Source organism: Cetorhinus maximus, unplaced genomic scaffold, assembly GCF_964194155.1.
Source record: "Cetorhinus maximus unplaced genomic scaffold, sCetMax3.hap1.1 HAP1_SCAFFOLD_1373, whole genome shotgun sequence".
NCBI lineage: Eukaryota > Metazoa > Chordata > Chondrichthyes > Lamniformes > Cetorhinidae > Cetorhinus > Cetorhinus maximus.
In genome coordinates, this window is record NW_027597314.1 from 6,983 (window position 1) to 19,966 (window position 12,984).

Sequence of the window (12,984 nt, forward strand, 5' to 3'; positions counted from 1 at the left end):
GAAAAATGTCAAAGCAGAAATGTTATTCAAACAGAGAGGGACTGCAGGACTCTGCGGTACAGAGGGATCTGGACGTCCTGCTACACGAATCACAAAATGTCAGTATGCAAGTCCAGCAAGTGAGGAGGAAAGCGAATGGAGTGTTGTTGTTGTTGACTGAGGGGGGCAATGGGATATAAAAGTGGGGACGCTTTGTTGCAGTTGTGTTCAGGGCGTTGGTGAGACCACGTCTGGAATACTGTGGACAGTTCTGCTCTCCTTATTTAAGGAAGGACAGGATTACATTGGAGGCCGTTCAGGGAAGGTTCACTGGGCTGATTCCTGGGACGAAGGGGGGTTTGTCTTATGAGGAAAGGTTGAGCAGGTTGGGCCCTGTATCCATTGGAGTTTAGAGGAATGAGCGGTGACCTTACAGAAATAGGTAAGATCCTGAGGGGACTCCACAGGGCAGGTGTGAGGAGGATGTTTCTCCCTCGTGGGGGAGTTTGGAATGAGGGGGGGTCACACAGTTTCAGAATAAGGGGGTCTCTCGTTGAAGACGGAGATGAGGAGGAATTTCTTCTCTCAGAGGGTGGTCAGTCTGGGGAATTCTCTCCCCCCAGAGAGCAGTGGAGGCTGGGACATTGAATATAGTCAAGGCCGAGTGAGGCAGGTTTCTGATCGAGGGAGTCGGGTTGTACTGGGGGGGCAGAGAGGAGAGTGGAGTTGAGTCACAATCGGATAAGCCAAGATCTTAGTGACTGGGGGAGCAGCTCGAGGGGCCCAACGGCCTAATCCAGATCCTGTTTCTTATGATCGCCTGAGAGTGGCAGAGAGAGACGTACCTGTACCACCGAGTCCGGGCACTAATCCTCTAATTCTATAGGAATAGAAATTTCCAACTGGGATGTGTCCCGACTCTGAGTTGCTTCACTATCGAAGAGTCCACTTTCCTCTTGGGCTCCTCCCTCAGGGAGAGGCTTCTTCCTACTGAGGGCAGAAACACGAATTGGATATCAGCGCAAACACCTCTACCCACAACCCGCTTTGACCGGTCCCCTTCACCCGCCACTCCCCACCTCGGGAATACCATACACTCGGTATCAGCGGGGAATCTGAAGGTGGGGTTTGTCAAGATCCCCACGGCAGAGGCTTGAGCTCCATAATCCAGGCCGACACTACCCCCCCGGTGCCAGTACTGAGGGAGTGCTGCACTGTCGGAGGGAGATGTATACACTCTAGGATTTGAGAGAGAGAGAGGGGCGGAGAGGTTTACAGGAGGAATCCCAGAGCTTGGAGTCCCCCACCTACCAACCACCAGGCCAATGGCGGAGCGAGGTGGAATCGGGGAGTACTCGAGAGGCCGGAATCGGAAAAGCGACAAGATATCGGAAGGTTGTGGGGGCTCACAGGGATAGGGAGGGAGGGGCCGTGGAGGGATTTGAACAGGAGGATGAGAATTGTAGGAGCTGGAGGAGGTTACAGGGATAGGGAGGGAGGGGCCGTGGAGGGATTTGAACAGGAGGATGAGAATTGTAGGGCCTGGAGGAGATTACAGAGATAGGGAGGGAGGGGGTGAGGGAGGGATTTGAACAGGAGGATGAGAATTGTAGGGGCTGGAGGAGGTTACATAGATAGGGAGGGAGGGAGGTGAGGGAGGGATTTGAACAGGAGGATGAGGATTTGAAAGTAATGCATTTGTACGAGAGACAGAATATCTTACCTGTTGCAATATTTTTTGTAAAGGAAAAATCCCCCAATTACCAGTATTATCACTACGATAACGATACCGACACCGACATACAGCAGCCCTGTATGAAGCAAATTCAAGATGAGCAAAGATTCCCTTATGTAGCAAACACCCTCTCCCAGCAGGTCAGCACCTGGACGTACAGGCAGGGACCAAGAGGGAGAAGGCATTTCATCAAATAGACAGGGAGAGAGAGAGCGAGGGAGAGAGAGGGTGGGATGGAGAGAGGGAGGAGGGAGGAACAGGGGGAAGAGATGGACAGACCGAAGGGTCGTGGGGCTCGACAGAGGGAAGGAAGAGATTGGGAGGGAGGGAGAGACGGAGGGAACGTGTGCAGGGGCGTGCTGGAGGGAGCGAGGGAGAGAAAGAGGGAGGGACGCGGGGAGTGATGGAAAGAGGTTCTGCCAGAGGGAGGCACAGGAGGAATGGAGGAATACGAGGGAGAGGGAAGCATAGGCAGGCTGAGGGATAGAGGGGGTGAAGGAGAGAGAGGGGGAGGGATAGAGGCAGAGATAGAAAGAGGTACTGACTGAGGGAGGCACCAAGGGAGTGAGGGTGAGAGAGAGGGAGGGAAGCATAGACAGACTGAGGGATAGAGGGAGTGAAGGAGAGAGAGGGTGGGATAGAGGGAGAGGTAGAAAGAGGTACTGACTGAGGGAGGGACCAAGGGAGTGAGGGTGAGAGAGAGGGAGGGAAGCACAGACAGACTGAGGGATAGAGGGAGTGAAGGAGAGAGAGGGGGAGGGACAGAGGGAGAGGTAGAAAGAGGTAGTGACTGAGGGAGGGACCAAGGGAGTGAGGGTGAGAGAGAGGGAGGGTAGCGTAGACAGACTGAGGGATAGAGGGAGTGAAGGAGCGAGAGGGTGGGATAGAGGGAGAGGTAGAAAGAGGTAGTGACTGAGGGAGGGACCAAGGGAGTGAGGGTGAGAGAGAGGGAGGGAAGCACAGACAGACTGAGGGATAGAGGGAGTAAAGGAGAGAGAGGGGGAGGGATAGAGAGAGAGAGAGAGAAAGGGGTACTGACAGAGGGAGGGAGAGAGGGAGAAAGGGCGAGAGAGGGAGGGAAGCACAGAGAGAGAGGGAGGGAATGCAGGAAAGGGGGATAAAGAGAGAGGGAGGGATGGAGGGAAAGATAGAAAGACATACTGACACGAAGGGACAGAGGCGGCGAGGGAAGGAGAGGGGAAGGGGTAGAGGGAGCGAGGTAGAGAGAGGAGGGATGGAGAGACAGATGGAAAGAGGTACTGACGGAGGGAGAGGGAGAGAGAGGGAGTGATAGAGGGAGGGAAGAATGGCCAGTCGGATGGAGGGATCGATAGGGGGAGATGAGAACGAACGTTGTTGCTGATGAAGAGCAGTTCTTACCATTATGGCGGCATTTCAGCAACTTTGGGCTATCACTTTTAACCGTGGGTGTCGTTGTCTTAATTTGTATTAGGTGTTTGTTCCCAACACCTGGAGAGAGGAGCAGATTGAAACCGGTTAGTAATCCCATCAGAGAGAGACACCAAACACCAAACATTGGCAGGCAGGCCCTTCAGCCCCTCTGTCTGAGACTAGACTGACCTCTGGGTGAGATGGGGGGTGTGTGGGGGGTGGGGGGGGAAGGGGAAGGGTATCTGGGAAGAGGGAGGGCTATCTCAGGGACGAGGAGGGGTGCGTTTGGAGGAAGTGGGGAAGCTCAGGGAGGGATATGTAAAACACAAGTTTAAGAGAATAAAAATCGAGGCTTACCAGTATATTTGAAGCGGATCTCAGATTTATCATCCTCGTAGAGGGGGTGGAGGGTGAATTAGAAGGAATAAACAATCATTAGTCAATGATTTGTCCAGCTCATTAACAGGTTTAACAGTTAAACTGACTGAAAGAAACAGGGAGAGAGAGAGAGAGACGGAGAGAGAGAGAGAGGCAGACAGAGGGAGACAATGAGAGAGAGACAGAGAGAGAGAGAGACAGAGAGAGAGAGAGAGAAATAGAGAGAGCGAGAGAGAGGCAGAGAGAGGGAGACAGAGAGGTAGAGAGAGAGACAGAGAAATAGAGAGAGAGAGAGAGAGAGAGGCAGAGAGAGGGGGACAGAGAGAGAGAGACAAAAAGAGAGAGAGACGGAGAGCGAGAGAGAGAGGCAGAGAGAGGGAGACAATGAGAGAGAGACAGAGAGAGAGAGAGACAGAGAGAGAGAGAGACAGAGGCAGAGAGAGGGAGACAATGAGAGAGACAGAGAGAGAGAGACAGAGAGAGAGACAGAGAAATAGAGAGAGCGAGAGAGAGGCAGAGAGAGGGAGACAGAGAGGTAGAGAGAGAGACAGAGAAATAGAGAGAGAGAGAGAGAGGCAGAGAGAGGGGGACAGAGAGAGAGAGACAAAAAGAGAGAGAGACGGAGAGCGAGAGAGAGAGGCAGAGAGAGGGAGACAATGAGAGAGAGACAGAGAGAGAGAGAGAGACAGAGAGAGATAGAGAGAGAGAGAGAGAAATAGATAGAGAGAGAGAGACAGAGGCAGACAGAGGGAGACAGAGAGAGAGAGAAAAAAGAGAGAAAGGCAGAGAGAGAGAGAGGCAGAAAGAGAGAGAGGCAGAAAGAGAGAGAGGCAGAAAGAGAGACAGAGAGAGAGAGGCAGAGAGAGGGAGGCAGAGAGAGACAAAAAGAGAGAGAAAGAAAGGGAGATAGAGAGAGAGACAAAGAGACAGGAATGAGGCAGAGAAAGGGTGGCAGAAAGAGAGACAGAGAGGGAGAGGCAGAGAGAGAACATAGACAGAGAGACAGAGAGGGTGAGAGAGAGACAGAGAGAGAGAGACAGAGACAGGAAGAGGGACAGAAAGAGAGAAACATAAAGAGACAGAGAGATATAGCAAAAAAAAATGCAGAGTCACAGAAAGTGGGTGAGAGCGATCAAGGGAGAAGCAGGGTGACAAAGAGAGAGTGAGAGAGGCACAGACACAGACACAGCTTGAAGCAGAGAGAGAGAGACAGACAGTCAGTTCAGAGACAGAGCGAGGGAGACAAAAGAGAGTTCAGAATAATACTTACTGTGTCACATATAAGCTCAATATTATGACATCCATTAATGGTGAAAGAGTTGGGACTGGGTAGATCCACGAGAGGCCAGCGGATCCCAGGTAGAGATTTTATATAAATAGGAGTATTCTATAACACAGAGAGAGGGATGGAGAGAGGATTCTGGATCAGTACAAGATCAAAACACGAAACAGGAATTGATAATCACAAATAGTTCGATTCACATAACCACCAAACACGTCTTCCTCAATCCCCATCTACCCACGTTCTCCCCAATCCCTCAATCCCCACCTACCCACCTTCTCCCCGTCTCCCTCAATCCCCACCTACCCACCTTCTCCCCGTCTCCCTCAATCCCCACCTACCCACCTTCTCCCCATCTCCCTCAATCGCCACCTACCCACCATCTCCCCGTCTCCCTCAATCCCCACCTACCCACGTTCTCCCCAATCCCTTAATCCCCACCTACCCACCTTCTCCCCGTCTCCCTCAATCCCCATCTACCCACGTTCTCCCCAATCCCTTAATCCCCACCTACCCACCTTCTCCCCGTCTCCCTCAATCCCCACCTACCCACCTTCTCCCCATCTCCCTCAATCCCCACCTACCCACCTTCTCCCCGTCTCCCTCAAACCCCACCTACCCACCCTCTCCCCGTCTCCCTCAATCCCCACCCACCCACCATCTCCCCGTCTCCCTCAATCCCCACCTACCCACCTTCTCGCCGTCTCCCTCAATCCCCACCTACCCACCTTCTCCCCGTCTCCCTCAATCCCCACCCACCCACTATCTCCCCGTCTCCCTCAATCCCCACCTACCCACCATCTCCCCGTCTCCCTCAATCCCCACCCACCCACCATCTCCCCGTCTCCCTCAATCCCCACCTACCCACCTTCTCCCCGTCTCCCTCAATCCCCACCTACCCACCTTCTCCCCGTCTCCCTCAATCCCCACCTACCCACCTTCTCCCCGTCTCCCTCAATCCCCACCTACCCACCTTCTCCCGTCTCCCTCAATCGCTACCTACCCACCTTCCCGTCTCCCTCAATCCCCACCTACCCACCTTCTCCCCGTCTCCCTCAATCGCCACCTACCCACCTTCTCCCCGTCTCCCTCAATCCCCACCTACCCACCTTCTCCCCGTCTCCCTCAATCGCTACCTACCCACCTTCTCCCCGTCTCCCTCAATCCCCACCTACCCACCTTCTCCCCGTCTCCCTCAATCCCCACCTACCCACCTTCTCCCCGTCTCCCTCAACCCCCACCCACCCACCTTCACCCCGTCTCCCTCACTCCCCACCTACCCACCTTCTCCCTGTCTCCCTCAATCCCCACCTACCCACCTTCTCCCCGTCTCCCTCAATCCCCACCTACCCACCTTCTCCCCATCTCCCTCAATCGCCACCTACCCACCATCTCCCCGTCTCCCTCAATCCCCACCTACCCACGTTCTCCCCAATCCCTTAATCCCCACCTACCCACCTTCTCCCCGTCTCCCTCAATCCCCATCTACCCACGTTCTCCCCAATCCCTTAATCCCCACCTACCCACCTTCTCCCCGTCTCCCTCAATCCCCACCTACCCACCTTCTCCCCATCTCCCTCAATCCCCACCTACCCACCTTCTCCCCGTCTCCCTCAAACCCCACCTACCCACCCTCTCCCCGTCTCCCTCAATCCCCACCCACCCACCATCTCCCCGTCTCCCTCAATCCCCACCTACCCACCTTCTCGCCGTCTCCCTCAATCCCCACCTACCCACCTTCTCCCCGTCTCCCTCAATCCCCACCCACCCACCATCTCCCCGTCTCCCTCAATCCCCACCTACCCACCTTCTCCCCGTCTCCCTCAATCCCCACCCACCCACCTTCACCCCGTCTCCCTCACTCCCCACCTACCCACCTTCTCCCTGTCTCCCTCAATCCCCACCTTCTCCCCGTCTCCCTCAATCCCCACCTACCCACCTTCTCCCCGTCTCCCTCAATCCCCACCCACCCACCTTCTCCCCGTCTCCCTCAATCCCCACCTACCCACCTTCTCCCCGTCTCCCTCAATCCCCACCTACCCACCTTCTCCCCGTCTCCCTCAATCCCCACCTACCCACCTTCTCCCCGTCTCCCTCAATCCCCACCTACCCACCTTCTCCCCGTCTCCCTCAATCCCCACCTACCCACCTTCTCCCCGTCTCCCTCAATCCCCACCCACCCACCATCTCCCCGTCTCCCTCAATCCCCACCTACCCACCTTCTCCCCGTCTCCCTCAATCCCCACCTACCCACCTTCTCCCCGTCTCCCTCAATCCCCACCTACCCACCTTCTCCCCGTCTCCCTCAATCCCCACCTACCCACCTTCTCCCCGTCTCCCTCAATCCCCACCTACCCACCTTCTCCCGTCTCCCTCAATCCCCACCTACCCACCTTCTCCCCGTCTCCCTCAATCCCCACCTACCCACCTTCTCCCCGTCTCCCTCAATCCCCACCTTCTCCCCGTCTCCCTCAATCCCAATTCACATTGGGTCTTTATAATGAATTGCCTTATCCATGAATGAGGGTTAGAGACTCACATTAAAGTTGATCTGCAGATCTTTACAGTTCATAGGCTCCATGGTAATAGTATTATTTCCTTCAATACAATTATAGTGTTTATCATGGACACGGATAATACCTGTGGAGAAATGGATTCCTGTCAAATCCTTTAAATAATTAAATGCTTTCATGTAATCATTGAACATCAGAGTCACAACAGTCCACAGAAAGAGGATCATTTCAAAATCTCATGAGGCAAACTTCAGCAGAGAACCAACATTGACCAAGCCGCAGTGTAAATTTGTGTTATTTTCCTGTGGTTATCGCATTAGAATGGCCAGTGTGAGAAGAGCAAATAATAATTCAAATCCAATCGGGGGTTTCGGGGTGGTTTATATACAGAATAACAGATACCCGGGAGTGAGTTACAGACTGGAATCTAATCGAGGGGTTCGGGGTGGTTTATATACAGAATAACAGACACCGGGGAGTGAGTTACCGACTGGAATCTAATCGAGGGGTTCGGGGTGGTTTATATATAGAATAACAGATACCCGGGAGTGAGTTACAGACTGGAATCTAACCGAGGGGTTCGGGGTGGTTTATATATAGAATAACAGATACCCGGGAGTGAGATACAGACTGGAATCTAATCGAGGGGGTCGGGGTGGTTTATATATAGAATAACAGATACCCGGGAGTGAGATACAGACTGGAATCAAACCGAGGGGTTCGGGGTGGTTTATATATAGAATAACAGATACCCGGGAGTGAGTTACAGACTGGAATCTAATCGAGGGGTTCGGGGTGGTTTATATATAGAATAACAGATACCCGGGAGTGAGTTACAGATTGGAATCTAATCGAGGGGTTCGGGGTGGTTTATATATAGAATAACAGATACCCGGGAGTGAGTTACAGACTGGAATCTAATCGAGGTATTCGGGGTGGTTTATGTACAGAATAACAGATACCCGGGAGTGAGTTACAGACTGGAATCTAATCGAGGGCTTCGAGGTGGGTGCGGCTACAGAACCGGTTTCCTCCGGTCAGACTTGCTGCCTCAGCGCTCCACGTCAATGGAGGAAGATCACCGTTCTGACTGGCGTGGCCTGAAAGGGCGGTGCAAGCAGACTCACTCAGCACAACAGAGGCAAACAGAGGCAATCAGTGCAAAACAGAGCCAAACAGAGCAATACATAGCCAAACAGAGCAATACATAGCCAAACAGAGCAATACATAGCCAAACAGAGCCAAACAGAGCAATACATAGCCAAACAGAGCAATACATAGCCAAACAGAGCCAAACAGAGCAATACGTAGCCAAACAGAGCCAAACATAGCAAAACAGAGCTGAACAGATCCAAACAGAGGCAAACAGAGCAAAGCAGAGCCAAACATAGCAAAACAGAGTTGAACAGAACCAAACAGAGGCAAACAGAGCCACTCGGAACTTTCAAAAAGGAGAATTGGATAGAGGCTCGAATGGGGGGGGGAACGTTTTACGAGGAGATGGCGGGGGGGTGGGGTGGGGTGGGGGGCAGAGAAGAGGCAGGGAGGGAGGGGGGGGTTGACTGTGCCGCCCGTTCGGAAGGGCCAGTAAAGGCTCCTCGGGCTGAACGGCCTCACCGTGGGCCGGCCGCACTCACTCGGGGGAAAGCCGGGCCAACCATCGGCCAGGTTCCCTCTTCCCGATCACACTCGGCGACGGGTCGGGGACGAGCGGCGGGTGGAAAAGGAAAACAAGACCGCGGGGGGTTGGGCGGGGGGGGAGGGGATGGGGAGGGAGAAAGGGGGCTCCCCCTCGATAGCCACCAACACTCCGCAAGCGCCTCGGACCAGCACAGCCCGCCCCGTGGGCGATCCACCCACGGCAAGCCTCAGGCTGCGGCCTAGACCAAGCCGGATGATGCAACATTTGGGACGTTGGCAGGAAAAAGGCGGGAGAGCGGCCTCGAAGCGTTGAAAAGCTCCCTTACCATGAGTCTTAGCTATTTGGACAGAGAAGGCAAAGAAAAGTAAAGCCGGCTTCATCATTTTAAAAGGCAAATATGTTCGAACGTGCGACAGGCAAACAGGAGACATCTGGAACATTCTTTGCTCACTTCCTGGTTGGCCTTCCCCTCTCTCTGACGTAGGTCTCTACGTCAACGATGGCCCAACCCCCACAGGCCTTGCCAAGCCCGACCTCAGCGTCACTGCAAAGGGAAGTTCCGGAGACAGAGGAGGAGGGATCAGGTCAGGGAAACAATCGGCGGGAACTCGTTCAAACTCTGCTGTCCCACCCCCACCAAACCACCGGCCCACCCACTGACCCAGCTCACACTGCATCCCGGTCACCCCCTCCTTACCCACCCAGTGCTGGAAATCGGACACTGTCCACCCGCCCCCCCACCCCACTCCCTCCCTCCGGGTCTGAGAACGCCTCGATTTTCAAATTCTCACCCTCCTCCTGTTCAAATCCCTCCCTCACCGCCTCCCTCCCTATCTCTGTAACCTCCTTCAGCCCCTACAATTCTCATCCTCCAGTTCAAATACCTCCCTCACCCCCTCCCTCCCTCCCTATCTCGGTAACCTCCTCCAGCCCCTACAATTCTCATCCTCCTGTTCAAATCCCTCCCTCACCCCCTCCCTCCCTATCTCTGTAACCTCCTCCAGCCCCTACAATTCTCATCCTCCTGTTCAAATCCCTCCCTCACCCCCTCCCTCCCTATCTCTGTAACCTCCTCCTGCCCCTACAAATCTCATCCTCCTGTTCAAATCCCTCCATCACCCCCTCCCTCCCTATCTCTGCAACCTCCTCCAGTCCCCAAAAATTATCATCCTCCTGTTCAAATCTCTCCCTCATCCTCTCCCTCCCTATCTCAGTAAACTCCGCCAGCCCCTACAATTCTCATCTTCCAGTTCAAAACCCTCCCTCACCCCCTCCCTCCCTAACTCTGTAACATCCTCCAGCCCCTACAATTCCCATCCTCCTGTTCAAATCCCTCCCTCAACCCCTCCCTCCCTATCTCTGTAACCTCTGCCAGCCCCTCCAATTCTCATCCTCCAGTTAAAATCCCTCCCTCAACCCCTCCCTCACTATCTCTGTAACCTCCTCCAGCCCCTACAATTCTCATCCTCCTGTTCAAATCCCTCCCTCAACCCCTCTCTCCCTATCTCTGTAACCTCCTCCAGCCCCTACAATTCTCATCCTCCTGTTCAAATCCCTCCCTCAACCCCTCCCTCCCTAACTCTGTAACATCCTCCAGCCCCTACAATTCCCATCCTCCTGTTCAAATCCCTCCCTCACCCCCTCCCGCCCTATCTCTGTCACCTGCTCCAGACCCTACAATTCTCATCCTCGTGTTCCATTCCCTCCCTCCCCCTCCCTCCCTATCTCTGTAACCTCCTCCAGCCCCTACAATTCTCATCCTCCGGTTCAAATCCCTCCCTCGCCCCCTCCCTCCATATCTCTGTAACCTCCTCCAGCCCCTACAATTCTCATCCCCCTGTTCAAATCCCTCCCTCACCCCCTCCCTCCCTATCTCTGGAACCTCCACCAGCCCCTACAATTCTCATCCTCCTGTTCAAATCCCTCCCTCACCCCCTCCCTCCCTATCTCTGTAACATCCTCCAGCCCCTACAATTTTCATCCTCCTGTTCAAATCCCTCCCTCACCCTCTCCCTCCCTATCGCTGAAACCTCCTCCAGCCCCTACAATTCTCATCCTCCTGTTTGAATCCCTCCCTCACCCCCTCCCTCCCTATCTCTGTAACATCCTCCAGCCCCTACATTTCCCATCCTCCTGTTCAAATCCCGGCCTCACCCACTCCCTCCCTATCTCTGTAACCTCCTCCAGCCCCTACAATTCTCATCCTCCTGTTCAAATCCCTCCCTCAACCCCTATCTCTGTGACCTCCTCCAGCCCCTAAAATTCTCATCCTCCTGTTCAAATCCCTCCCTCAACCCCTCCCTCCCTATCTCTGTAACCTCTGCCAGCCCCTCCAATTCTCATCCTCCAGTTCCAATCCCTCCCTCCCCCTCGCTCCCTATCTCTGTAACCTCCTCTAGCCCCTACAATTCTCATCCTCCTGTTCAAATCCCTCCCTCACCCTCTTCGTCCCTATCTCTGTAACATCCTCCAGCCCCTACAATTCTCATCCTCCTGTTCAAATCCCTCCCTCACCCCCTCCCTCCCTATCTCTGTAACATCCTCCAGCCCCTACAATTCTCATCCTCCTGTTCAAATCCCTCCCTCACCCTCTTCGTCCCTATCTCTGTAACATCCTCCAGCCCCTACAATTCTCATCCTCCTGTTCAAATCCCTCCCTTATCCCCTCCCTCCGTATCGCTGTAACCTTCTCCAGCCCCTACAATTCTCATCCTCCTGTTCAAATCACTCCCTCACCCCCTCCCTCCCTATCTCTGTAACCTCCTCCAGCCCCTACAATTCTCATCCTCCTGTTCAAATCCCTCCCTCACCCCCTCCCTCCCTATCTCTGTAACCTCCTCCAGCCCCTACAATTCTCATCCTCCTGTTCAAATCCCTCCCTCACCCCCTCCCTCCCTATCTCTGTAACCTCCTCCAGCCCCTACAATTCTCATCCTCCTGTTCAAATCCCTCGTTCTTTCCGTTAATCCCGATTCTCGCCCTCCAGCTCCTCTGGTTGCTTTCCCTGATCTCCTTCCATGCTTGTGTCCCTCTGGTTCCCGACTCTCCTGCCACCAGATGCAGTTTCTCCTCCCCGTTGCCTCCATCGCAAACCCTTCCTGGTTCCGAACGCCGCGATTCGATTTCCCCCTTTCACATTCCCTGCTCCCAGGTGGAACGACCCCCCACCCCAGCTTCTCCCAGTGTGTCCGCGTGGACTGAAGTCCCTCATTGCTGGGTCCTTTCTGGCCAATCTCCTCCAGGCCCTCTCCAGGGCCCTGAAATCCTTCCCAAAACGTCCAGGACTTTCCATGATACTCCAGTTGAGGCTGAAGTGGTGTTTGAGAAAGGGTTTCACATCCTTGTTATTCTGCCCACACCCCTGCTTTAAACAGAAACGACCATATTTCACTTTTAATCCACTTCCCATCTTGCCCTGGGAATTTCCATCACGTTCACGGTACTGGAATAAGAACATATTAGGAGCAGGAGTAGGCCATTCGGCCCCTCCAGCCTGCTGCCCCAATCATTAAGATCATGGCTGATCTGATTGTGGTCTGAACTCCACTTACCTGTCTAGCCCTTCCCCCCATACCCCTCGCCTCCCTTGTCCATCAGAAACCTGCCTCACTCGGCCTTGACTATATTCAATGTCCCGGCCTCCACTGCTCTCCGGGGGGAGAGAATTCCACAGACTGACCACCCTCTGAGAGAAGAAATTCCTCCTCATCTCCTTGTACAGCCAGTGAAGTACTTTTGAAGTCTAGACACTGATCTGAGACACGTCCAAGAGCTTGCACCTCTGACAGTGCAGCACTCCCTCAGTACTGGCACCGGGGGGGGGAGTGTCGACCTGGATTATGGAGCTCAGGACTCTGGAGTAGGGCCTGAACCTATAATTTTGTAATCCTGAGACCAGAGGTTTTAATGACTGAGTTCCAGCTGAAATATCGTTTGTTCAGATGGATTCCTCGGATGGGTGTGTACAATTGGAATGTTCCGGTATCTGCGCCTCGGCCCTGCTGACAAATTCAGAGCCTGTTACCTGGCAAAACCCAGGAGATTGTTCAACTGCAACCCATAT